Consider the following 27,945-nt stretch of genomic DNA (forward strand, 5'->3'; position numbering starts at 1 on the left):
CCCTAATCCTTCTGGGTCTTTCCAGGTATCTGATTTGTTGATGTGAAAAATTAAAAATTGATTTGCGCCACGGTGTTTATAGAAGACAGTAGCTCAAAATGTTATTTTTTTCTTGAAAATAACTTCAATTGAATAGCAGCCCTCTGTGCCTGAAACCAAGAGGAGGAGAGGTTTGGGGGTTGTAAGGGATGATTACAGGCAGGGGGGCATTTCCTGCCATATGCCCCAGTAAGTGCCCTGTCTTCACCCTTTGCAGAAGGCCAGCTCTGTTGCTAGTTCATTTCTGCACCATCAACTCCAATACCCTTGGGTGCCCCTGGGGTGTCATCTTTGCACACTTATCCCCACATTGACATTTTGGACTCATGCTCCCACAGACTAGGAATGGCTAATAGGTTTCATCTCACATGCTAGCTCTGATTCATTGGGAGTGACTGCCTGGAGAACTGCACTGAGGTTTCTAGGACCACACCTGGCTCAGCAGGAAATATTTTATCCATTGATGAATGATGTCTGGTCATGGGAGGTGGAGTGGTAGCATAACACACCACATTCTTCTTTCCTTTTTAATTTATTTTTTTTAATGAAGGCACTGGGGATTGAACCTAGTACTTGTGCATGCTAAGCAGGCACTCTACCACTGAGCTATTACCTTGCCCTCTCTCCTCCCACATTCTTGCTATCTTTGTCCTAGATGGTGTCATGGAAGTGAATATTCCTGTACCACATTAGGGAAGTCATTTGTCACCATTTAGCTCTTGACTGTTAACTATGAGTTTGCATAGGTCCCAGTGTGCACATTATATATATGCCTATGACTGTGCATATAAGATTAGTAACACCATCTTGGTGTACACAGAATGGCTCATTATTCCTACTTATCATGCTAAATACAATTGATTATGTTAAAGGGAGCTGTGCTTTCATTAGAGAGCTCCAGGGTATGAAATTGTCAAGCACTGTGCTCTAGATACAAAAAAATATTTCAGATTTGGTTATTCATCCTTTAAAACATACCTGGAATAGACATTTCTGTACAGCTCAAGCTTAGGGAAGATATTATCATTTTTCTCCCTGTCACTTCCAACATGATATGCTTTTATACCTGCTGTACTGTTAGAGAAATTTGAGCAGCTCCCCGAGTTAGGAGCTTCAGGGAGAATTCTGTTAAAAAAAAAAAAACCTCATGGGGGAACAGTAAGGGCTAAAGACCCTTATTTTAGCCAATACACACATGAACATTAGGAAGTAAATGTTTGCTATGGTTTTATTGGACTCTGGTAAGCTGCACGCCTGAGCCCTAAGGTCATATATCTTTAACATCTCCTTTTCTCTTCCATCCATTTCCCTTACACTGAAGCAGCTCCCCCATCTCCCTCACCTCAGCCTCCCTCTAACAAACACCTCATTCCCAACCAGCTCTTGCCTCCATGCCTCTTGTCATCTTCACCAACTCCTTTCCTCTGAATTACAAGATCCAAAAGAGCTTATTTAGCAAAGCAAGACCATCCCTGGCTGGGAGGCAGAGTAAGGAAGGTCAACATGGAATTCTTTCCAGCATTTGCCATTTGTGGACTTTTGAATGATGTCCATTCTGGCTGGTGTGAGGTGATACCTCATTGTAGTTTTGATCTGCATTTCTCTGACAACTAGCAATGCTGTGCATTTTTTCATGTGCCTATTGGCCATTTGTATGTCTTCACTGGAGAATTGCTTGTTTAGGTCTTCTGCCCATTTTGGATTGGGTTGTTTGTTTTTTTCTTATTAATTTATATGAGCTGTTTATGTATTCTGGAAATCAAGCCCTTGTCAGTCTCATCTGAGAGGGTGTAGAGAAAAGGGAACCCTCCTACACTTTTGGTGGGAATGCAGTTTGGTGAAGCTATTGTGGAAAACAGTATGGAGATTCCTCAAAAGACTAAAAATAGACTTACCATATGACCCAGTAGTCCCTCTCCTGGGCACATATCCAGAGGGAACCTTAATTCAAAAAGACACTTGCACCCCAATGTTCGTAGCAGCACTCTTTTCAATAGCCAAGACATGGAAACAACCTAAATGTCCATCGACAGATGACTGTATAAAGAAGTTGTGGTTTATTTATACAATGGAATGCTACTCAGCCATAAAAAATGATAAAACAATGCCATTTGTAGCAACATAAATGGCCCTGGAGAATGTCATTCTAAGTGAAGTAAGCCAGAAAGAGAAAGAAAAATCCTGTGTGATATCACTCATATGTGGAATCTAAAAAAAAAAAAAAAGGTAAGTGAACTTATATATAAAACAAGAACAGACTCACAGACATAGAATACAGACTTGTGGGTTGCCAGTGGGAATGGAGGTGGGAAGGGATAAATTGGGAGTTTGAGATTTGCAGATACTGACTGGTATATATAACATAGATAAATAAGTTTATATTGTATAGCACAGGGGAATATATTCAATATCTTGTAGTAGCTTATGGTGAGAAAGAATATGAAAATGAATATGTGTATATTCATGTATGACTGGAGCATTGTGCTGTACACCAGAAATGGACACATTGTAAATTGACTATACCTAAATTAAAGAAAAAAAAAGATGGAATTCTCCTAAGCATGGGAGGAGGAGGAAGTCTGGGAACCAGCTTACATAACCTAGTACCATCTTATCAAGTACTTCATGTACATCCCTTAGAGACTCACTCTCAGGGTGTCAAATCCTGGGTTGTGCTGCAGTGACTGGGAAAAGGAGTGGATGGCAGCTTTCACACTGGGCGCTCTGCATGGTCTCCTCCACTTCTCACCCGGGTCTGCTCCTGCTTTGTGAATGTGGGTTGAAAGCTGTTGCTCTGGGCCACGTGTTTCAGTAACTAGCTCTGGGTGCCTGCCAGTCAGCTCCTTGGTTGTGTTTGTCATGGCCTTTCCCACTGTCATTAGGGAATGTCTCCTCTAGCTAACACTTTTGGGATGGCTGTCTTTCTTTTCCACTCCTCTGATGCCCTCTTCTGGGGTGGGTCTTAAGTTTGCACAACATTCAGTTGCTAATTTAGGTCCAAAGTCTATTTTATTACAGTGTGAGGTAATTTGGGGGCACCAGTATACACAGGTGAACTAAATTACAGCTACAGAGCCTCCCTAACCAGTCGGTCACTTTTACAGCCTCTGCTTTGTGTCATCCCCAGAGCTGCCTTTAAGCGCAACCCTGACCTCACTTTAGGTGCAGCCTCTCAGGAGGATTTTGATGTTTTCTTCACTACCTTCATGCCCAGCTTCTTGACGGAGTCTTCCCTTCAGTACTCTTCTCAGGGGAATTGCCCTTTGTCTGCTGTTCTTTGATCTCAGAACTTTTCTTTCTTTAAACAAAATATTTTCTCATTATACATGGAAATCAAAGACGTATACTTGCTATAGAAATTAGGAAAATACCAAACAGTGTGAAGACAAACCATCCACAACCGTTCACAACTCTGGAAAGAACCACAGGCAAAGTTTGGTGAATTTCCTTTGCTTTTACAGAATTGCAAATATGCTGTATATCCAGATCTGTATTCTGTTTTTATTTCTCATCTTTTCTTCTGATTTAGTCTATACCAACCCTAGGAAAGTCATGATGCTGTCACATTGTTATTTGCGTGTGCACGTGCATGTGTGAGTACACACACACTCTGTAACTGGTGTCTTTGGGTCAGGTCCTGAACTCCTGGCCACTCTACAACCTCATTCACAACACTGTACATTTTGGCCTCCTTTTACTAAACAGTTAATTTTTCTTACCTGTTATGTCCCTCCTTCTTAACGTTTATGTACGTATATATGGGTTATGGTTGGTTAAAGAAATTATTATACGATGTCTAAAGCCTAACTTTAAATTAGGTAACAGGTAACACTATGAACACATAGAGGGAGACCCACTTTTTCCTAATTGCCTATTGATCTACTCTCCGTGGCATTTGGAACCTCAGTCTCCACTCTCCTCAGCCTTAGCTCAATTGCTTATTCCTAAGAGCCTGCAGCCTCTGTCAATTGCTAGGAAACAAGGTCTGAGCACCCAAGGAGAGTTTCCTGTTATTCTCTTGTAAAATGACAAGGAGATTTGATAAAAGCTGAATGAATTTTCAGTCTAGGATGTTCTGTTCTTAAGCTATAATTGCTGTTTTCCCTTTAACTCTAGAAGTGATTCTGCCAAACAAAAGAAACTTTGGTCTCCATATGTGTATTATTATTATTTTGTTAAAAATTATCCTTTAAATACGTGATTTAAAAAAGATTTCTGCATCATTAAAGGCAATTTTCTTTTGTCTTGGAACTGGTTTTATATGAATGTCAGAGGGGAAAGATTCACTTTAGAAGTGAACCTTCTGGGTTGCATTCATCCTACAAAGTGAAATACACCTAATTGCAGTAAATATAGAGAAGACCGTGAAGTAGCCAACTTAAAAATAATTTTAGAATTTAAAAATGCTAAATCAAACTCTTGGTTATTCAAGTGTATTACCTAAATGACGTATATTTGATCTTCAAAATTTAACATCACTGAAGATAGCATTAGAGAGTAAGGATTAGTTGGTATTTTGGAGGGATTTAGGTTAGACATTAGAAGCTTTGCATAATTCAGGGAAACCAGTACCTGTGGTCATAGATGAGAGAAATCTTATTTTAGGATCTGTTAATAAGAGAGCAGTCTGTCTCCTTGTATTACCCTTCAAAAATCAACATCATGATTTAGGAGTGCCTCTTTCTAATCAGTCGTATGCCCTGCAGGTGACTATGAGCCTTGGTTTTGAGTATTTTAATCTGAATGAGGGATGCTGTGATAAGATTCATAGAAAATAAACGTGGTTTCATAAGCTCCATTTTCCTTGCTGTCATGTATGCTCCAATGAGCTCAATTACTTCAGCTTATCCCAGTGGAAAGGTCACATTCAATGTGCACTACGCTGAAAAGCCATAGGGTGTTTGTCGTCTATCATAGTTTCTTCCTTTGCAGTAGAACTACAACTTGACTTGACTGATGGATGTATGCTGGAGGTGCCCACAGAGCAGATATCCCAGGGCAACAAATGCATGAGCTAGAATGGGAATCAGGTGGAAGGGGTGGAAAGAACTGGGGCTGTACTGATTTCTTGCTCTATTGCTATTCCAGGTGGTGTTGGTCCACAAGTGTGAAACCTGTCTTACTGCCTGTATTAGAATTGGAAAGATGCTCTGGAAGCCAAAACTACTATGCTGTCAGCAGTGGGTAAGGAAGCAGAATCAGAAGTTCAGCAGGTCAAAGAAAAAAAATGTTCAGCAGGTCAGAAGGTGACTCTAAGCTCTGTGAGGACAGAGCCCAGGTGGGCCTTGTTCCCTGCTGTACCCTGAGTATCTGGCATAGTTCCTATGTAGCACAGGCACTCAGTAAGTACTACTGAATTTCTAAAAGGGGCTTACTGTTCCATGGCCAAATTTGTTGTCCCCCTCCTCAAGGGTCCTGGCTGAGTTTCTACATAGAAACTCTAGAGATGGCTGCAGTTGAGCGTTCAGGGTCTGGGCCTGGACAACCGGAGGTGTGGCTCTGCAGCCCTGGCTGGGTTTGGGTGCCAGGACTGGCTTTGGGAATATAGACAAAGGATGTCTGCATACAGCATCGGGGGAAGCCGAGCTCAAGAAGCAAGCTGATTTCAACATCAATCTGAAGGGCCTGGGCGCAGAGACAAGCTCAGGTTTGTGGCACAAACATGGAACAAGTTGACTTGGAGGATTGAGTAGGAGGTAGCCCCAGACAGACTCTTGAAGTGCTAGATGGAGACACAGTGTTTTTATGAGGCAAATCCATCCTCAGCCAGGCGACGGAGCCTCTGAGGACATAGAGTACCTTTGAGTGGAAGCTTTTTCTATGCATGTCTTCTTGATGCAGGGCCCCATGTCCCCTACCTGACCCCTCTCAGGAACTTGCTTTATTTCCTGCCTCAGGCAGAAAGACCCAGGAAGCCCCCTTAGAATCCAAATAAGGCTCTGGCTTTCCTTTCCCAAGCAGACCAGCAAGTTCTAGAATTGGCTGTGGCTTCAGCTGCTATCATCCAGATGTTGCCTCGGTAATCCAGTTCCCAGGACTCCCAGAAGTCCGGGATGGAAGCCAGCAGTCACAGGCTCAGCCCTCCAGGAAGCAGGTTCTGTATCATTACCAGTCCCCTGGTTTCACAGGCTGATCCCCACAGCTTTCCCCTTGGTGGCTTCTGAGGGCGCCAAGGGCAAAGACTTCATGCCTGATGGCCTTACCTTAGATTCTGTGAAGGGAGCACTCACAGAACCTCTGCGCCTTTAAAGAACTGCCCGTTTTTGATGCCAAGCATATCGCTTGAATGCAAAAAGTTTATCAGAATTAACAGCAGTCTCTTTGTCTGAATGCAAGATGGTTCTTAACCCACAATATTTTTAGGATCCTGCCAGAGCACCCCAAGGCTCCTTGAGGCAATTCAAACCATGCCTTTGGCAACATACAGACTGTTTTGCCAGAGTTTGAATTTTTAAAGCAGACTTTCTCATCACATCTGAAAGAAGTTTGACTGGTGAGGAGAGAGGAAGCTTTCTATGGGGAGCCTTTTGAATTCTTAGTTATCTGTTATCTCTGGCACACTATAGGCCGTGTTGGTGATGTTGGGGCAGGGCCCTAAGTGCCCCCCAGTACCTTCATTTCCCTCCTAACTAACGAGGTTCGATTTACTGGGAATATCCAGCAAATAGAAGAAACTACATAAGCCACGGGGAGACATCTTACTAAAAGATACCTTGTTGACTTACATGGAGAAATTTTGACAATGGGAGACTCAGTGCCATTTTAAATTTTTTGTAGACTCTTTTGGAGATTTTAGCACTTAGACCAAACATATTAAAATGCATTCACATCTCAATTAAAGGCAAAAATTTCCATGAAAGTGTTGAAACAGTTTTTTGTAAATTTGTTTTTAAAACTACTTGCCTTTGAATACCTTATTTAATTTACAGTTGACTATGTCTTTTTATTAATCATCGTGCCTACTCACAGATTCTTATAAAACAAGAGAATCTAATCCACAAATTATTCTCACATGTAATGAAGAGTTTTTTATGAATAATGAATTGAACAATGAATGAAGTTTACATAATGTTATACTTTACAAGCAGTTAATTGAATGCTTATTAATTTTAGTTCACTTTTGTGTAACTTAGAGCCAATCATTTTTTTCCGCATAGCCTCCTGGAAAGCTTGTGGGCCCCAGGCACTGGGCTTTTTGGCCTAACAGATAAAACAGCCCCAAGGGAATATGTCTCTGATGTTTGGATCAGGAATGAAGATTTAAAGGGTGCAGGATTACTGTTTCAAAGGTTAGAAGGTCTGTCATGTCAAAGAGGAATAAGACCAATTCTGTGGCTGGGAGGTTGGAGAGGGCCAAAGGTTTAGAGTCAGAAGGTAAGCATTCAAGTACCCGTGCCAGCCATTGCTTATGTGACTTTGAGCAAGTCACTTAATCTTTGTATTTCTGTTTCCTCGTCTATAAAATGGAGATGTGTCCCTGCTTCCCTTACCACACAGGGCTGCTGAGGATCAAAGTGAGGTAATTTTAAACTCAAGGTGATAAAGTCTACAGAAATGTTAAGCCCCGTTCAACTGTTAGTTAGAGTTATAAATCCTATTCTAGGATACTAATGCAATGCCTAGTGGGCTTACATAGAGTCAAGGCTCTATAAAGGCAACCTAGTATGGATTTTGAGCTTTAGAAATAAAGGATTAGAATTAGCCGGATTAGAGCTGAAAGAGATGTTGGACGTTGAGCCCCAAACTCTTATTTTATACATAGGGAAATGATTTGTCAAGTAATTGAGTGATTCACAAAATGATTTCTAGTTATTTATGCCTTGCCTTTTTTCATAAAGGATTTAAAGTGGATTGTAAGAATAGGTACAATAAAATAGGAGAATCTAAAATAAAAGCCAAGCTGAAATGGAAAATAAGTTAAAGTATAATGGCCAAGTAAAAGGGGGAGTATAGTGACAATTCATAGAGTCAATTGAAAATGAACTCTGACTTTGGCCATGAGCTTCCTGGTTAGCCAAAGCAAAACTGGAAGTCGAGCTAGTGATAGGACCAGCATCAAAACTCAGTCTTAGACCAGTTTGCTTTTTGTTCCATTTAAAAATCACTTTTTATTGAATTTACATTTTTTGGTCTTAAAGATCTTTTTTATTTAGTGTTCTTTTTCTTTGTCTCCATTGATTTTGTGGGGATGGCCTTTGTGAGGAAAGTGAGAGCTGCTCTATGTGCCCAGCTGACTGGGGGAGGTCCACTTCCTGCAGATGCCTGGGTTGACCATAGCCTGTCCAACTTGCTTGGTCTCTACTGCCTCTGCCTTGACCATTATGGGAAGATTGAATCAACATCTCATGGTGAATTTTCCTTAGCTATTTGTTCCTTATGTTTATTATTCTATGTCAGGATCTGACATCTTTTTAGAGTTCCCTGTTGTCAGAAGTCTTTGAAATTATATAATCCATCTCTAATGCTTTACAAATGAGGAAACTGAGGTCCAGAGCTTAACAGTGACTTGCTCAAGGCTGCACAGCAGTAACTGACCTTTATTGAGCACCTACATATGTCCTCATTTAATTCTTACAACAAACCCTGATAAGCAAATATTATTATTCCTTTTAACAGTTGAGGAAAATGAGGCACAAAGAGGTGACGTGCTTTGCCCAAGGTCACAAGAAGAGTAAGTGAGAGAACGGGAGTTTGAACCCAGTCTGCCTAGCTCCGAAGTCTGCTTCTTTGCACAACCCCCCACCCCATGATGCCTCTTAAGATGGTGACAGAGCTTGGATTGAATCTAGTTCTCTTGGCTCTGAGTCTAGTGCTCTTCCCACTACACTTTAAAGAAGACAGTCTCGGGCCCTAACTCCCTTGGGCTGTAGAGGTATGCAAGACCAGTCCCACAGTTTGGAAAGGTCCACACTGAGCTTGACCATCACTGCCTGGCTCTGCTTTTTGGGGATCATTTCTCTGGACAATGGAGTCAGTCACCATAGACATTTCTGATTTTCAGAAGGATCCTTTGGTTGCCTAAAGCAAATGGTTTATATCCATGGTTCTCAGCCATGCTATTAAGATGCACTGTGTGGGGCAATGAGTTCTCAGGTGCCAGTAATTTATAATAGCTAAAGTAACCTGGGCTGGTGCACCTGGGGATTTCAGAATTGCAGCTGGGACTACTTTGCCTCTCCCAGAGCCTTATTGATGGAACAGGGCGTGAAGTACATTCTGCACTGAGGCCATTGTAGCTGAGTGGCCTCAGTCTTATCTCTGCTTCAAGCAGTGAACTTTAATGATCATATCCTGCCATGTTGTGGAACTCTGTACTTTTTATTCTTATTTTACAAAAGGCAAAGTATGTGTTGTCAAAGAGCTTCATGTCTAATAGAGACAGGAGAGCTAACTATGTTAAAAGAACAAAACATACACACACACCATATCAACGACTGCCAACTAATCTGGTGACTTGGAGTCTTTGTTGACACCTGATATAATGCAGATTGGGAGGATAATCACCTTGTAGTCCAGTCCAGCATGGAATCCCAGTCAATGAATAACAGACCAGCAAATAATAATTATTAACAAATTAAATCATTCTTGCTCTCTCTTCTAAAATGCCATAGTAAAACATCTTAAAAATCCTAGTTTTTCCATCTGAAAGTATCTCTCTAACACAGTAGCTGCTCCAAAGTCTCTCTTCTTCCCCATACAGACTACTCCCCAAATCTTTACCCAACCGAGCTCACATAAACTTGCTTATCTCTTCACTCTCCTTTGCTCATTTCTTCATTATGTAGGTCAGTGTAGCCTTTTTGGCGATTTTAATTTTTCTTCTTCCTCCATTATCTTAGTTCCTCACAATACGAAAAGATCTAGGAGCTGATCTGAAAGGCCACTTAGTCCTTACAAAGGGCAGGGGAGTGGTCTGGGGAAGAAAGACACTGGAGCTACTCATATTTTTTTTTTTTTTTTTTTTTTTGCTCCCCTGTCAGATCAACTTTAAATGCATCCACTGTAGTAAATTTAAAATCTCAAATTCTTACCAGTTCATTCTCTGATGTGTGGGCTCCTGCTTCTCCTGTCCCTTGGTGTGTATCTAGAAAATTGACAAAGAGTATCTAAACATTATTCTAGAAACTATTATTAGAAAGAACCAGTTACACCTAAACCTGTATAGTATATGCTGAAATTAAAAGTCAGTGGTTTGGTATGACAAACCTACAGCCAGCATAGTACTCAACAGTGAAAAACTCAAAGGCTTCCCACTAAAATCTGGGACAAGACAAGGCTGCCCACTATCACCACTCCTATTCAACATAGTCTTGGAAGTCCTAGCCACAGCAATCAGGCAAGAGAGAGAAATAAAAGGGATCCAAATTGGAAAAGAAGAGGTAAAAGTGTCACTATATGCAGATGACATGATAGAAAACCCTAAAAGGTCCACACAAAAACTACTAGAAATAATGGAAGAATTCAGCAAGGTAGCAGGTTACAAGATTAATGTTCAAAAATCAGTTGCATTTCTTTACGCTAATGATGAATCAACAGAAAAAGAAAGTAAAGAAACAATCCCCTTTAAAATAGCACCGAAAGTAGTAAAATACCGAGGAATAAATCTAACCAAGGAGATGAAAGACTTATACATGGAAAACTATGAAACACTGATGAAGGAAATTAAAGAAGACTTAAAAAAATGGAAGGATATCCCATGCTCCTGGATTGGAAGAATCAGTATTGTTAAAATGGTCACGCTACCCAAGGCAATCTATGGATGTAATGCAATCCTTGTCAAATTACCCAGGACATATTTCACAGAACTAGAACAAATCATAATAAAATTTATATGGACCCACAGAAGACCTAGAATTGCCAAAACATTACTGAAGAAAAAGAAAGAGGCTGGAGGAATAACTCTCCCAGATTTCAGACAACACTACAGAGCTGCAGTAATCAAAACAGCATGATATTGGTACAAAAACAGACATATGGACCAATGGAACAGAATAGAGAGCCCAGAAATGAACCCACAAATGTTTGGTCAACTAATCTTCTACAAAGGAGGCAAGAATATACAACAGAATAAAGACAGCCTCTTCAGCAAATGGTGTTGGGAAAACTGGACAGCAGCATGTAAATCAATGAAGCTAGAACACTCCCTTACACCATACACAAAAATAAACTCAAAATGGATCAAAGACTTAAACATAAGACAAGATATAACAAACCTCCTTAGAAGAAAACATAGGCAAAACATTATCTCACATACATCTCAAAAATGTTCTCCTAGGGCAGTCTACCCAAGCAATAGAAATAAAAGCAAGAATAAACAAATGGGACCTAATGAAACTTACAAGCTTCTGCACAGCAAAGGAAACCATAGTAAAACAAAACGATAACCTACGGAATGGGAGAAAATTTTTGCAAATGAGACCGACAAAGGCTTGATCTCCAGAATATATAAGCAGCTCATATGACTTAACAAGAAAGAAACAAATAACCCCATCCAAAAATGGGCAAAAGACCTAAACAAGCAAGTCTCCAAGGAAGAAACACAAATAATCAATAGGCACATGAAAAAATGCTCAATATCACTAATAATCAGAGAAATGCAAATCAAAACTACAGTGAGGTATCACCCCTCACCAGTCAGAATGGCCATCAATCCAAAGTCCACAAAGGACAAATGCTGGAGAGGCTGTGGAGAAAAGGGAACCCTCCTACACTGCTGGTGGGAATGCAGTTTGGTGTAGCCACTGTGGAAAACAGTATGGAGATTCCTCAAAAGACTAGGAATAGACTTACCATATGACCCAGGAATCCCACTCCTGGGCATCTATCCAGAAGGAACCCTACTTCAAAAAGACACCTGCACCCCAATGTTCATAGCAGCACTATTTACAATAGCCAAGACATAGAAACAGCCTAAATGTCCATCAGCAGATGACTGGATAAAGAAGAGGTGGTATATTTATACAATGGAATACTATTCGGCCATAAAAACCAACAACATACCACCATTTGCAGCAACATGGATGCTCCTGGAGAATGTCATTCTAAGTGAAGTAAGCCAGAAAGAGAAAGAAAAATACCTTATAAGGTTGCTCATATGTGGAATCTAAAAAAACCCACAAAAACAAAACAAAGCATAAATACAAAACAGAAACAGACTCATAGACATAGAAAGCAAACTGTGGTTGCCAAGGGGACGGGGGGTGGGAAGCGACAGACTGGGATTTCAAAACGTAGAATAGATAAACAAGATTCTACTGTATAGCACAGGGAAATATATACAAGATCTTGTGATAGCTCACGGTGAAAAAAATGTGACAATGTATGTATGTTCATGTATAACTGAAAAATTGTGCTCTACACTGGAATTTGACACAACATTGTAAAATGACTATAACTCAATAAAAAAATGTTAAAAAAAAAGTCAGTGGTTTGGCATTTTCTGTTTTGGGTTGTTGATGCTGTTTTCCTCCCTGGGATGAAGCTTGTTGACTGTGCTGGGGGATTGTGTGTATGGGGGAGTGTGAGAAAGAAATGGATCCTTGGAGCCTTTAATAAGAGAATGGAAAGGGGTTCACAGAATGCTAAAGAATGATTCCAGAGAAACAGGGGCAGGATAGGGAGGAAGAATACCCATAGCTTTTGGATGGCTAGAAAACTATTTTTCTTTATTTTGAAGCTGAAATGTGTAATGTATCAACATTTTGTGTGGTATATCAATAAGGATTTTGGCAAATCTGAAAGTCATGTGATATTTTAAAATTGTATTGAATTCTCAACTCTTTGGCTTTTCATTTATGTGTCTTTTTAATTGAAATCCTTATTAAATCCACTGTAATCGACTTTTGCTAGTGAGTGCCATCATCTTATTGGTAGTCTTACTGTTGCTAATGATGAATAATTATTTATTTTATGCTGAATGCTATTGTTTTGATTAATTTTTACTGTAAAACATTTAAATCATATTTCAATCTTTGTTTCTCTTTTCTTTCTTTCTTCTTTTTTTTAAGTGAGTTCAGTATCAGAAACAAAAGATGTTTTGGGATAAAAGTCAGACAGTAGATTTCACTCATATCAAACAAGGTTTGTAAATGACCAGCATCGGAATTTTATCCCCAAGTCCCTCACAAACAATGTTCCCAAATGTGGACTCAAAATTAGTTGAGATTAGAGCAATCAGGATCTGACAGCCTAGATTCACACAATTTGGTCCTGACAATCTAGTGCATGTGGTTCCTAGGCTAAACTCCTATAAGGCTCCTGGAGAGTACCACCAAGATTTAGAGAAAGATGAGAGTTGGGCCAGGGTATGTTTAATTCACCTGCTGAGAATTGCTGACTGGTGGTAAAGATGAGGGCAAGATAGCACTTATGTCACACTTCCAACTTTTGCAAGGACATTGTTGAAGGTTATAGATCTTATTCTCTCTCTCTCTCTCTTTTTTTTTATAGTAACACACTAAAAAAAAGGGAGAAATGGACAAAAGATAAAATCTTCCTTGAGAGGCTGATGAAAATTGTCAGATTAGATGGGCTCTTTGGGAATCATTACTTCTTATAATGCTCTGCATATTCCCAGAGAGCACAGGAAATCACATGTCAAGGTCACTCCGCTCGGCAGAAAATTTCCTTAATGCCACATAATAATGAGTGAAATGAATGCAAATAAGGCTTTAACCACAGCCCACCTCGTTAGGACTGTGTATGCTCCAGCTCTACTCTTCCTACACTTTTCCTGACAGCTGTGTATCCCCGTTCAAAGGCGTTTGACAGTGATAGTGATGCTTGATGCATTTCTGCCGAATTTTTGTTGGCTTAAGCATCCAGCCAGGTTCAGGGCTGGTGCCTCCCACGGTAGAGGCCACCCTACCCTCCACTCCAGAGTGACCCCAGAGGCAGACCAGCCTCCCCACTGGGATGCTGGAAATCTGTTGGACTTAGGAAACTGACAGTGGTGGACGGCTCTGCCATTTCAGTCAGAAATTCTGTCTTGAGGTTCAGAATGATCATGTCCCCTAGTTACGGTTTGGAAAGATAATCAGGCTCCCAGCCAAGCTTGAAGGAAAATACAGCCCCAAATTTATTGCAGAACAGTGGATGATTGGAGCGCCCGTAGGAAATACATCAGGCAGATTCTTACCAAGGAAAGTCAGTGTTTCCACGTTGTTTTACTCAGTACTCTTGTGGAAAAGGAGGGGAACTCATATTCATTAGGTGATTACTTTGTGCCAGGTACTGTGCTAGATGCTTTATGTATGCATTTTAACCCATAGCACAACCCTGTCAAATGCGTATCGTGGGTATCCTTGTCCCTTTGTAGAATGAAGACTCTGAGGCTCAGAGAAGTTGTCACCTGCTCAGGAACTTAAAAGCAGTGGCGTTGAAATTCTAACCACCTCTTTGAGGGAAGCCTTATTCTCTCTCAAGTCGTTCTTGCTGGAAAAAAGCAAAAATTGCAGAATGTTCTTTTGATCACTTCCGTACTGTTTGGCGTCCTTCCACAGCGGTCTGGCCATTTAGGTGGGAAGTAACTCTTTAGGTATTTACAGTGTGTAGAAGGGATTTGTGCATCTGGTGTGGCAGTATGTGCCGGTAGCAGTTTATGTATTACTGGTGAGTAATTTTAAAATAGCTTACCAGTTGTGTATTTGTTTTAATACGTATTAGAAAAAAATTAACCAGAATATCAGCTTGTGATTTCACAGATACTACTTTTAGGCAAGTAAGTAAACTAAATAAGCTCTTTTACAGAAACACATGAGGTAGATAATAGTGGTTCACAGATATTCCAAAAATTATGGTAGTAGCATGTGACTGATGGTGTTTGGGTATCATCACGATTAGGAACGCACAGCTAATGTTAATGTCCCTCTCAGCTCTGAGAGACAGTGAGTCTAAGCAGCCTATGGTCACTTCTCAATTACCCGAAGACTATGTTTAACAAATTAGAATCCCTAACTAAGCTCAGCCTGCCACCCAGCCCATTCTCAGGGCACCAGATTCCACTGTCAACTCATATGAAATCAAGGAATTCAAATTAACTTGAGCTGCAGCCTATCCAGAATCTAATCATGCAGATAAATGTAATGCAACAAAAGCAAAAGAAAAGGATTTTGAGCTGGCCCAATTTTTGGGATTCTGAGGATGGCATAATCACGTAACTGCATCTTTTTACCAAGAAAGTCTACCTCTGTTGACTTTTTTATCCATTTTAGGCAGTGGAAACGAGTAGGCAAATGATTTGAACCTAGGTTCTAGACCCAGCTCTGTCCCAGCCAGGTGTGTGAGCCCAGGGACCTGGTTCTCAAAGGTGCTTTCCCTCTCTAGTGCTTCATTCAACAACAGGCTGCAGGTGACAAGTCCTTCAGCTCCGGCACAGGGGGTGACTGACAAGGAAGAACAGATGGGTTGTGTTTTTCCGGGGAGACCTGCTGGCTTTAAGGGTCCAGGGGCTCAGCTCAGGCTGAGTTCTGCTCAAACTCCTCTGCTCAGTCAAGCAGGTGTGGGTAGCAGCAGCACAGGGGAGCCTGGGGCTCCAGGTATGACGTGAGCAGGCAGCTGAGGTAGAGCCTAGATGGCAGATGGCAGAGTCCTGGGCCCAGACTCCCCCAGGGTCCCCATCAGTCAGAGGCCTGTCCTGCTTGCTTCTCGGGAGAAGTCCCTAGGAGGGAGGGAGTGGTACCTAGAGACCCCAGCCTGCTCTGAATGGCTCTCAGGAAGGCGGCCTTATTCTTTCTCAGTTTTCGTCTCTTGAATAAGAGCTCAGATTCTGAGCCATAATGGGCCCAGAGTAATTTATTTACTAGTTGTGTGACCTTAGGTAAGTGTGGCCTTACTTGCTATCAGCTTCAGTCTCCTCAACTGTAAGATGAAGATAATAATAGTATCTCCTTATAGGATTGCTGTGAGGATTAAATGAGATAACACAGAGAAAGCACAGTGACTAGCTCCATACATGTTAATTATTACTGTTATTATTAAGTGATAATACTTAAGTGGGATTAAGTCCTTCCACCACCCTGGACTTAGTGTGGCCAGATATTTCATTTTAATCAACAGTACCATAATATTATTTGAGTTTAATCACAAGTTAATTTGAATCCAAGTCCTTGCTCATAATTCTCAAATATCAAGGGAAATTATGACTATTATAATATGATCAAACTCCCCCCATTCTCTTCCTCTGCACCGTCTCATGGCTCAGGAGTGGATGAAGCATCCATTGCTCTGGGCCATGCCTCATCTCTTAGAGGACAAAGGCCAGCCCTGGCTGACAACTCCCCCTGCACCCCCACATACAAGCTGGCCTGCAAGCCCCTTCTTGTTGCCTGCCTGAATCTCCAGGGAGCACGGAGGTCTATTCATAGTGTCGGCTCTGACCACGGTGCCTGAGGACATGGATATATTTTTAGGATCTCTTCCCTAGGGTCTGACTGAGAAGGTCTTGCCTATTTTTTATGCCTAATGTCAACTTCTGAATAAACAGGGTGAAGGACTCATTTCTGTTAATAGGACCCAAGTAATGTCAGGGTGTGGGGTCTCCCTTCTCCATACCATCCCCCTTTGGAATGTCAATTTACTAATGAGCTGTAAGGAAAGTGCTTTGTAAACCCTAGAGCAGTTTATAGGAGTTCTCATGAAGGAGAAGAGAATGAGGGACTGTGTCAAAGACTGCCCTGGAGGAGAGGGTTAGGTGCATTCAGGTAGCTGAACTAGGACCACTGAGAAGTAGATATGGAAGAGGGTTTACATTGCATGTTTCTCACTCATCAGAGTGAGCAGGAATGGAGGGGCACCCTAACAAGCAATGAACTTCACCCTTGCATGTAGTTAAGCGAAGACTGGAAGCCTCAACCAGGATGTTGGTGACTGGAGCACTGTGGCAGCAGGAGGAGATGGGCTGAGGGCCCCTCCACTGCTAAGATCCAGTGATTCTGGAGTGGGTGGTGTGATGGTGGGGGCTATTTTGCATGTCGGGACTGGGCACTGAATGAAGTGGATACCAAAAAAATTAAGGGCAGGAACCTTGAAAATAAACCTATCCACGGCCACATTTTCCTAGGAATGATGTTGTGTTTTAACTTCCCTATGTCTTTTTTTTTTTTTTAATGGTTATTGGTTTATTTAGATTAAAAAATTTTCTTCTTAAGTCGGTTTTGGTGAGGGGGCAGGGAGCATATAGCTCAGTGATAGAGTGCGTGCTTAGCATGCACGAAGTCCTGGGTTCAATCCCCAGTACCTTCATTATAAATGAATAAAAACCTAATTACTTCCCCTCCCCACCAAAAAACTAAAATAAAATAAAATAAAAAGTCTTGGTGAGTAATATTTTCTTAAAAGTATCATTTTAAAATACAATGGCATAAAGTTGTATATCTCTTATGACTTTTGATATCTATTTCCTCTGCAGTATGTCCCCTTTTTTTTCCTAGTATGCCTATTTTTAAATTTTTCTTCTTTTTTCTTTATTGATTGATTGGTGTATAACTGACATATAACAGTATATTAGTTTCAGGTGTACAACATAATGATTTGATATTTGTATGCATTGCAAAATATCACCACAGTTAACATCCATCACCTTACATAATTACAAAAAATTTTTTTTCTTGTGACGAGAACTTTCAAGATCTACTCTTAGCATCTTTAAAAAATGCAGTTTTTTTAAACTTTTTTTTTTTATTGAGTTATAGTCATTTTACAATGTTGTGTCAAATTCCAGGATAGAGCAAAATTTTTCAGTTACACATGAACATACATATATTCATTGTCACATTTATTTTTCACTGTGAGCTACCATAAGATCCTGTATATATTTCCCTGTGCTACACAGTACAATCTTGTTTATCTATTCTACATAAAAAAAATGCAGTATTATTAACTATAGTCGCCATGTTGTACATTACATTCCTGTGACTTAATTATTTTATAAATGGAAGTTTGTACCTTTTGACCCCCTTCACTCTTTCACCACCACCTCTGGCAACCACCCATCTGTTCCCTGTATGTATGAGCTTGTTTTTGTTGTTGTTGTTTGTTTGTTTTAGACTCTACATGTAAGTGGGATCATACGGTATTTGTCTTTCTGACTTATTTTACCTAGCAAAATGCCCTTGAGGTCTAGCCAAGTTGTTGCAGATGGCAAGGTTTCATTCTTTTTTATGACTGAATAATATCTTCTTTATTCATTCATCCCTTGATGGACACTTAGGTTGTTTCCTATTGTAAATAATGCTGCCATGAACATGGAGAAGCATATATCTTTTTGAGTTAGTGTTTTTCATTTTCTTTGGATAAATTGTACTGAGAAGTACAATTGCTGGATCATCTGGTAGTTCTTTTTTTTTTAGTTTTTTGAGGAATCTCCATACTGTTTTCCATAGTAGTTTTACCAGTTTACATTGCTACCAGCAGTGCACAAGGGTTCCCTTTTCTCCACATCCTCGCCAGCCTTGTTATTTCTTGGCTTTTTGGTAATAATTGTTCTAACGTGTGAGGTGATATTGTGGTGTTGCTTTGCGTTTCCCCAATGGTTAGTGATATTGAGCATCTTTTCATATACCTATTAGCTAGCTGTATGTCTTCTTTGGAAGAATGTCTTTTCAGATCTCCTGCCCATTTTTAAATTAGGTTTTTTTGATACTGAGTTGAATGAGATCTTTAAATATTTGGATATTAGCCCCTATCAGATATATGAATTGCAAATATTTTTTCCCATTCAGTAGGTCGCCTTTTCATTTTGTTGACAGTATCCTTTGCTGTGCAGTCCCCAGGTCTTTCTTGATCAGGGAATTTCATTTATCTGCTATAATGGTTAAACTCAATAGGACTAAAATACATTTTTCATTCTTCCCCCAAATTTCAATAATATTTATCCTAGATTCCCATTGTTAGATCTTAACTGGTCAGATGCCTCTTGGCACATGAGAACACTCAGGTGGGGTGGTTAAGTGACTTGCCTAAATTTTACAGAGGGTTAGTGGCATAGCTCAGACTTAAACCTTCTGGCTCCTGGTCTAGTGCCCTGTCTGATAAACTAGATGCTTCTGCTGTGGGCACTGAGAAAACTGTGAAAACCAGGGCTCTGAGCTGAGCAGGAGTGACACACAAGCCCAGCAGGCTGCTTCCTGTAGGCATAAGTCCTTCCTCTCTGGTAAAGCCTTGCACATGGTAAGTGCTCATCAGACATCCATTGAGTTGAACAAAGCAGTCCTATCAGTGCACTGTCACCCAGCTAGTGCTCCATGAGGGGTTATTGAATGAAAGCAGCACAACTTTCAAGGGCTTCAGGGAACTGACCGCCAAAGCTCAGGACACATGAAAAAGCCCATGACTTGTTCTCATGATGTTCTCCGCTCCTGCATTTGTGTGTAGGTTCAACCCTGGGATAGTCGGAAGGCTTGCTCCATGCTCTGAGGCTTCCTCCTGCCTTAACCTCCATGCTGCGCTTGAATGAAGATGAATCCTTCTGAGGATGCTTCCTACAAAGTGCTGAGCCCAACAGGAGCTGCACGTCATCCAGATTGAGTCATGAGTAGACAACGGCCCAGCAGCATCCCCGGTGTGGGAGCATCCAGTCTCCTTTTGTGATTAACCGACTGTAAGCTTAGCTGTGATCAGCAGAGCTCCAGTCCAGGGGGTGGCTGGCCCCCAAATCCAGCTCCTCAGTTCCTTGGAAGTTCCTCATTGGGCTCCACCTGTCAGGAGGTAATAAAGAGAGACTTATTGGTATTTTTGAAGTGCAACTTCAACTTTCCTAACTGATCTTACTCCTTACTTGTTGCCAAGTAGTCCTCTGTTTTTGTCTGTAAATGACCCAGGACTCAGAGTCATTGTGCTTGGCTGTGAGGGGGGCATCAGACATGCTGAAGATTCCTGGATTGCTTGGGAGACAAATGACATGATGTAAAAGAGCTGTTTTCTTCCTGTTTGGTTTGGGGACTTGGGTAAAGAAATGTTAGTAGATGGAACGATGTTTAGATTTTTTATTCTGTGCCAAGAATGCTAAGAAAAGATTATGGGTGTTGAGAATGAGCAGTTCTAGGAGAGTGAGTGATCATAACTAGGAGCTCCACTAGCCTGTGAAGATGCAGAGACATTTACATCTCTGCATCCCTCGGTGAGGGGAGACAAGACGCTGAGCATGGGATAGGGGTTAAGGGCCCTGCTTTTGCAGTTAGACTAATTAAGTTCAAATTGTACCTCTGTTACTCATTAGGTGGATGACATTAGGGAAATCACATAACTTTTGAGCTTCAATTTCCACATTTGTTTTATAAGAATAATGGTCTAAGTATCTTACTGGGTTGTAGCACATTTTAAGTGTGTAAGTGGTGGCAACGTTATTGTAAATTCTAGTACTGTGCGAACTTAAGCAAGTCACAACTTCTCTGGGCCTCGGTTTCCTCATTTGGAAGGCATTAGAGTAGATGATTCTTTATGTTGGGGTCCAGTCAGGAGACAGAAACCATGCCAGTTATTTTTACAGAGAAATTAATATCAACAATTCTTAACTAGGTGGTAGAGAGCTGGAAAGGCAAACAGGGAGCAGCTAGAGCTAGGGGGAACAGAGAGGAGATATTGAGACTGTTAAAACTTAGAAGCCTGGGGAAGAGGACCATGCATCTCAGCACCAGTAGGTCCTGGGGGCTCTGGGGAAGGGAGGAGAGGATAGTACCACATGGCTGATGTTGAGGAAGTTGCAAACAATCTCTGGCTGTAGGAATGAGCTGCTGAGGTCAGGGTAAAGAAGAAAAGTTGCTGGAGCCATACTGACCTAATAAGAAGCAAGCAGGAAGTAGCAGGCCCCCTCTCCCTCCCTTAGATCCCCACTGGAAAAGCCTCACAGGAAGCAGCTGGCAGTGGAGAAATGGGGTATGCAGGGTCCCATCCCTAGCATCACAAAGCCGAGTGTGGAAGGGTGGGCTTGGAGCTGAGAGACAACAGCTTAATAACTGGTATCATCTTTAAGGTTCCTTCCTGGTCAGAGTCTCTGAGTCAGATTCTGAAGCCCATGCAGCACTCATCCGTGGTTCTGGGAGAATCAGAGCTTTGTAGCTGTATACACCTGGATTGGAATCCTGTGTCTGACTCTTACCAGCTATGGGAAGTTATTTTGAATTTCTCTGAGCCTCATTTCCTCCTCTGTAAAATGATGATATCAGTATCTATCTTATAGGGTTATTGTGATAATTAAACAGGAAGAGTCTTGTAGAGTGCCAGGCACATAAATGGTAAATCACTATTATTAAGGATTCTTGTCTCTTCAGCAAATGGTGTTGGGAAAACTGGACAGCAGCATGTAAAACAATGAAGCTAGAACACTCCCTTACTCCATACACAAAAATAAACTCAAAATGGATCAAAGTGAAGCCACTGTGGAAAACAGTATGGAGATTCCTTAAAAGACTAGGAATAGACTTACCATATGACCCAGGAATGCCACTCCTGGGCATATATCCAGAAGGAACCCTACTTCAGGATGACACCTGCACCCCAATGTTCATAGCAGCACTATTTACAATAGCCAAGACATGGAAACAGCCTAAATGTCCATCAACAGATGACTGGATAAAGAAGAGGTGGTCTATTTATACAATGGAATACTATTCAGCCATAAAAACCGACAACATAATGCCATTTGCAGCAACATGGATGCTCCTGGAGAATGTCATTCTAAGTGAAGTAAGCCAGAAAGAGAAAGAAAAATACCATATGAGATCGCTCATATGTGGAATCTCAAAACAAAAAACAAAAAACAAAGTATAAATACAAAACAGAAATAGATTCACAGACATAGAATACAAACTTTTGGTTGCCAAGGGGGTGGGGAGGTGGGAAGAGATAGACTGGGATTTCAAAATTGTAGAATAGATAAACAAGATTATACTGTACAGCACAGGGAAATATACACAAGATCTTATGGTGGTTCACAGAGAAAAAAATGTGGCAATGAATATATATATGTTCATGTATAACTGAAAAATTGTGCTCTACACTGGAATTTGACACAACATTGTAAAATGATTATAAATCAATAAAAAATGTTAAAAAAATAAAATAGTAAATGGAATGTGAAAAAAAAAAGGATTCTTGTTCATCAAGAGTCTGCTGATTGGCTCGCTCCCTTCATTGGTTGCACTGACTGATGTTGCTGCTCTGTTTCTTCCACTCAGATGTGGCTCACTGGACCATGATGAAGAGCCTGGGCAGAGAGTCAGCAGTGGCCAAGGAGTCCCATGCCACCTGGGGCACAGGGGACAGAATGTGTGAGGCTGCTTTTGGTTCCTCCAGGAAGCAATACTCCGCCCAGGCGGGATCGAGTAGGTGGCTCCTGTGTGTGTGTTCATTGCAGGTGAGGAGCACGTTCCCATTATTGTGCTAAGTGTGGGCTGTCAGTGGGCTCCCTGGGACACTGTTCAAGCCAGAGGCAAGAACCTGCTTTCCTAGGCAGGAACTCTGTAGACTAGGAGAATCGTCTGTTATCTTACCTCCACTCAGCATAGTTGATGTCCTCTCACTTTTTCTGGATGAGCTTTTAGACTAGCAATAATAAGGAAATGCAGACTACTCATATTATTGGTGGCATCAATAACTAATATTTTTTAGGGACCTATTCTGTGTCAACTATTGTGCAAGCTGTTTATATATATTATCCCTAGTCTTTGAGTCCTACAAGGTCAGTTTTATTTTCCCACCCTTATCTATGAGGAAACTGAGGCACAGAGCTGTTAAATAAACTCACCCGGGGCTTTCAAATAGCATAAAAAGGAGTCAGGATTAGAATCCAAGTCTGTTGGGTTCTAAGTACATTAGTAGTAAGCCAGCTTTTCCCAGTGCTGATTAAAAGTAGTGGACATTTGACTTAAATATCTGGATTTCTGGGTCACATGGTGGTAGGTTACTCAGTAGAACACCTAGTATGCTTTCTTCCAGCTTCCCACTAAAACAACAGTTATAATGGTTTCATGACATCTGTTTAACAGCCCTTCATGTATCTCTACCTAGCTTCAAAAAAAACCCCTAAAAAACAGAGAAAAAGGTAAATACAACTCAAATCGACAGTTTTTAGTATGATTTAAATCTGTGATGGTGACTATTGTATGTGGCTAATATTCTATTATTGGGGAGGAAGTCTATTTAACTAAAAATATTCTCTTACCCCAAACCACAGCAGTCAGGTTTTTATAGTGAAACCATTCACCTAAAAGGTACCTCTCTGATAAATTTTTCCCTTCAGATTTCTAAGTAATTTTGAGATTGTCTGCTTCAGGTATCACAGGCATTGTAATTAAGTAGTGCTATTTCTCAGAAAGCACAGCACTTATCATGACCATCCAACCCATTCCAACAGGTCTAGAGCAAGAAGGGGAGAGGGGAGAAGATACTTTGTTGTTTTCCCATTACCTGCTCCCTGCCCCAGAAGCCTCAGGGCCATGCTAACAAAATGATTTTCAATACCGTTTGGAAAAATCAACAGATGAGAATGTTCAGGGACTTTTTTTTTTTTTTTGAAATACTAGCAAGGGGGAGTATTTTCACTCTTTGACATTAAAAAGTAATGGAAAATTAAAGCAGTTAAAGGAGTGTGTTGCTGAAAAAAGGCTTGACAAATAGATCTAGAATAGAATAGATAAGTTTGAAATGGATAAAACGATACACATGAAACAAATGCATGACAAAACTCAAATATCAGCAAAGGATGTATAGGGGAGCAAAATTTGCCACTGCAGAATGTTTCATTGGCATGTGGCTTATTTCAGGCTGAAAACAATCAAGGCCTAAAAGACTCAGGAAGAGCCTTTGACCTTCCCTGAAACTCCCTAAAAGAATGTAGATAGAGGACCTGTTCCAGGAAAGAGCTATCACCATGGATAACTATAGAATGAATTAGGTGTGTGGACAGGGAGGAACCTAGCAAAGTCTGTTTGTTAAAATTCCTCTCTGTGTCTCTTTGTCTCCACATGGCCCAGCAAACATTTGTTTACCCAAACATTTACTTTTCCATCTCCATGTAAATTGCCTTCTTTCTCTTTGAAGTCCCAAACCACCACCTCCAATATCTTCTTTTGTCTGTAGCTGATGATGGTATTTAAGGTGAGGGTTTTGGCCATTTTGGCGAGTGACTGAGTTTTCCTGAGACTCTCCCATGTATACATGTTATTGAACTTTTGTTTGATTTTCTCCTGTTACTCCCTCATGTCAATTTAATTCTTAGAACAACCAAAAGAATTTATTTTTTTAAACATTTTTTATTGATTTATAATCATTTTAAAATGTTGTGTCAAATTCCAGTGTTCAGCACAATTTTTCAGTCATACATGGACATATACACACTCATTGTCACATTTTTTTCTCTGTGAGCTACCATAAGATTTTGTGTATATTTCCCTGTGCTATACAGTATAATCTTGTTTATCTATACTACAATTTTGAAATCCCAGTCTATCCCTTCCCACCCTACCAAAAGAATTTAGAAGGGTAGAGATCAATTTCTTCTTCCCCAACAGAGGAAAGATTATTCAATAAGTTGTGCTGAACAATAGATTAGTTATATGGGAAAAATAAAATCTTATTCTCATCTCACTCTATTTCCTAAGTTAGTTTTAGGTGGTTTAAATAATGCATTATAAAAAATGAAAGGAAAATAAAATTTTAGAAAGGTGTTTACAAGCTTTGGATAAACTCAAAAAGCAATGGGTAAACTCAAAAGGAAAATATTGATAGATTTGTTTACATTAAAAGATGAAAACATCTTACCCATTTGATCCTTCTAGGAAGATCCAATTAGATGAATAAGTATTAAAATGCTCTGCAGACTGCAAAGTGGAATAATTTAAAAATATTTGTAGTCACTGAGGAGGATAAAATCTATTCATTTGGTGATCCCAATGCAAATTCTATCTTTATCACAATTTTCATGCAAGCATTCTAGGTTCATGTTATTTAGAGATGTTTTAATAAAGCATAGTGGTAATTTATTTCCTACCATGTTTCATAGCAAAAGTATCCATCACTTTTTTGAGAATGCAAGTAGCACCTAGCTAATGTTTATTAATCCATTCTTTTAAATAGTTCCTACTTGAGGAACACAGAAATGTTCCTTAGGCATAGATCCTTAGGAGAATTATAGTAAAACTAATGGGTTTTGTTGGCGATGCTTTAAGGTTAGGAAGGGAGTCATGCAGAGTGGAGATGAAGCAGAGCCACAGAACCAGGAAAGAGACTAAATTGTATTTTCTTAGGGGAAAACAGCATGGGCTGTTAGAACAGGCAAACATGGATTGAATCTTGACTTCTCACTCACTAATGGATATCTCTGGGCAATTTACTTTACTTCACTGCTCTGTTCAAAGAAAATAATTATAGTGCCTACCTTGGGTGGGGCCTTATTAGGATGAAGCATCACCCGAGAGAAAGTGTGTAAAGCAAGGAGTCAGTGCCCTGCGGCAGTTCCCTTCTCCTTCCCTGCCTTCCTTTCTTTGACCTTCTCCCCAGCTCTCTATCCAATTTACTCAACAACCTTACACTGAAAGCTTACTCGGCACTTGGCTTCTGGAAGGTGCTGGGAATATGAACAAGACATGGTAGTTCCTATCATGGTATCTAGAGACCTGGATTTAAGACCTAGATACCAAAATAAGGCATTAAGAGAAGGTTGTGCAGTTCTGTGGGAGCTCTGAGAAGGCAGTGCCTGGGGAAGCTGGGAAAACACTTTAGGAAATGTTATCCAAACTGTGTACTAAAGTGGTAATCTCTGCCTCTGCCTCCTCACCTCTTACTCCTCTCCGAGGCTGGAAACTAACAACTAGGACCTGTAGGTCAGGTTCTCAGTGAGAAGGGCTACAGCATGTCAATATAGTTGGTAGCTGCTTGGACTTCCTAAGCCCCCGCCCCTGCCCCCAACTGAGCGTCTTCCACATTCTTAAGCAAATTGGTGTCCCCATCAAACCACCTTTTCTTGGGAGGACGCTGATTCAGCTTTACCCATGGATGAGGAGGGAACACAGTTCTGATCTCATACAAATAAGAGTCTAAGTGGCTTTTCATATTACAGTAATGGGAGGACTGTATCCCACCATTCTACTATCCATAAGGAGGATCAAGAAGACATTCACTCTCTCCAAGGTGATCCTTAGGGAAGTGAAGCAAGCAAGGTAAGTGGAAACATGGGGTTGGTGGTCTAGAGGAATGACCCCTGCTGGGAAGCCTGAGCTGTACAATGGTTGTCTGCTGTTAACAGTGGCCCCTTCATCCTATGAAATGGATTAGGAGCCTTAAACTTGGAGAGTGAACTGTTGTTTTTTAACCTCTGCTGCTTGGGTTTTTGTTTCACCATAGCTATGATTTTCAGGGCTGTGGTTTTGCAGGGCTACAGACTTGTGGTGCCTCTCCCATGTCAGACAGCTCTAAGGTAGCACATCTTCCTCATCCTGAATGCCAGTTGATTTTCCACATCTTGGTCCTTGTGCTGGGCCTAATCCATCCTCAGTGCCGTGTCACCCACTGAATGCTTTCTATGCATCGTTTCTACTCCTTACCTCCAACTACCTACCTCATTTGATGGGTAGGCATTATTACTTGATTTTGTAGGGGAAGAAACTGGGATTCAGAGAGGTTTATCAACTTGCTAGAGGTCACAGAGCCAGGAAGTGGCCCAGCCAGAATTTATGCTCTTTTCTGACTAACTCAACAGCCTATACTTTTATCACTACACTATGCTTTTTCAAAAAGAATTTTTATTGAGGTAAAATATACACAGCATAAAATTTACCATTTTAACCTTTTTAAAGTATATAGTTCAGTGGCATTAGGTATATTCAAATTGTTGTGCAGTCATCAGCTAATTTTTAAGCATTTAAAGACAGCAGGGACATCCAAGTCTGTTGGTAGTGGGCCACAAGATCATTAATTAAGATAATTATCTACATTTGTGTGGGCCAGTGGCTTTCCATTTGATAACAATGACTTGATGAACAATTATTTGGATGTGACTCAAATGCTCATCTGAATTAAGGAGCTTTATTTGTATTTATTATCTCCTGTCAGGAGCATCATAGTCTTCCAACTTCAGGAAATTAAACAAAAATATCTCACTATGATGTTGTTAATTATGTTGAGCTTTAATTATAATTGCCGGTTGATCACAGCCTACTAGCTTGACATCTGGGTGCAGCAGGCACACCACGGTAGTGGCAGGCAGGTAGGCACGCCAGAGAGCTCATGGGGGTCTCCTGATTAGATAAATTAGTGGTGGTCCACTTTCGGGGCAGCAGCATGCTAAATTTCTGGGAAGGGTGAGTATCAGAACTTCCTTAAGCTTTCTTTTCAGCAGGGTTTTCATCCTCGTTTTTTCTCATAAAACACAGGTTCCAAAGCCCTTTATGGAGTGTACTCCTCTCTAGCCTAAATGTTGACTAACATTTCTTCCCAGGTGTGACATCTGGAATGGGACCCACCACTGCTGCCATGATCCTGCCAGAACAGAGCAGAATACACCTTCCTACCTTTGGACAGCACGCCCCCACCCATGCCACCCTAGAGATCATCAGCCTCCTGTCAGTGCCTTCAGGTTGCTGGCTCATATTGAACTTGTAGTCAATGCAAACTCCGCACCTTCTTATATATTATTGTGACACTGGACCTTCCTACCTGCGTCCTTTCGAATTGGCCCTTTGAACTCAAAGGTAAGATTCTCTTTCTATCAAGGATGGAAAATATGTGCAATGCCCACGCCCATGGGCCTTGCTCACATCCATGGACCTTCTTACTGACACCTTTTCCACTGAGCCTGGATGGGCCTCAGAATCCTTAACACAGTGCTTCAGTTAGTTGTTACAAATCATCTCTCAGAGCTGGCACACAAATACAAATCTAATAGGCTTTCTTACTTTTTGTTGATTCGTATTA

The 27,945-nt window shown here is 40.8% G+C and overlaps 1 long non-coding RNA gene across 1 annotated transcript; it reads left to right on the plus strand.

Annotated features, from left to right (window-relative positions):
* The first annotated feature begins 5,084 nt into the window (after positions 1-5,084).
* Positions 5,085-27,797, plus strand: LOC135322333 (uncharacterized). The gene is made up of 5 exons (XR_010382859.1): positions 5,085-5,223; positions 19,411-19,743; positions 22,212-22,390; positions 26,093-26,192; positions 27,470-27,797. It is a non-coding gene; the product is annotated as an uncharacterized LOC135322333 (long non-coding RNA).
* Positions 27,798-27,945: the final 148 nt, after the last annotated feature.

The sequence above is a fragment of the Camelus dromedarius genome, chromosome 10, assembly GCF_036321535.1.
Source record: "Camelus dromedarius isolate mCamDro1 chromosome 10, mCamDro1.pat, whole genome shotgun sequence".
NCBI classification, from domain to species: Eukaryota; Metazoa; Chordata; class Mammalia; order Artiodactyla; family Camelidae; genus Camelus; species Camelus dromedarius.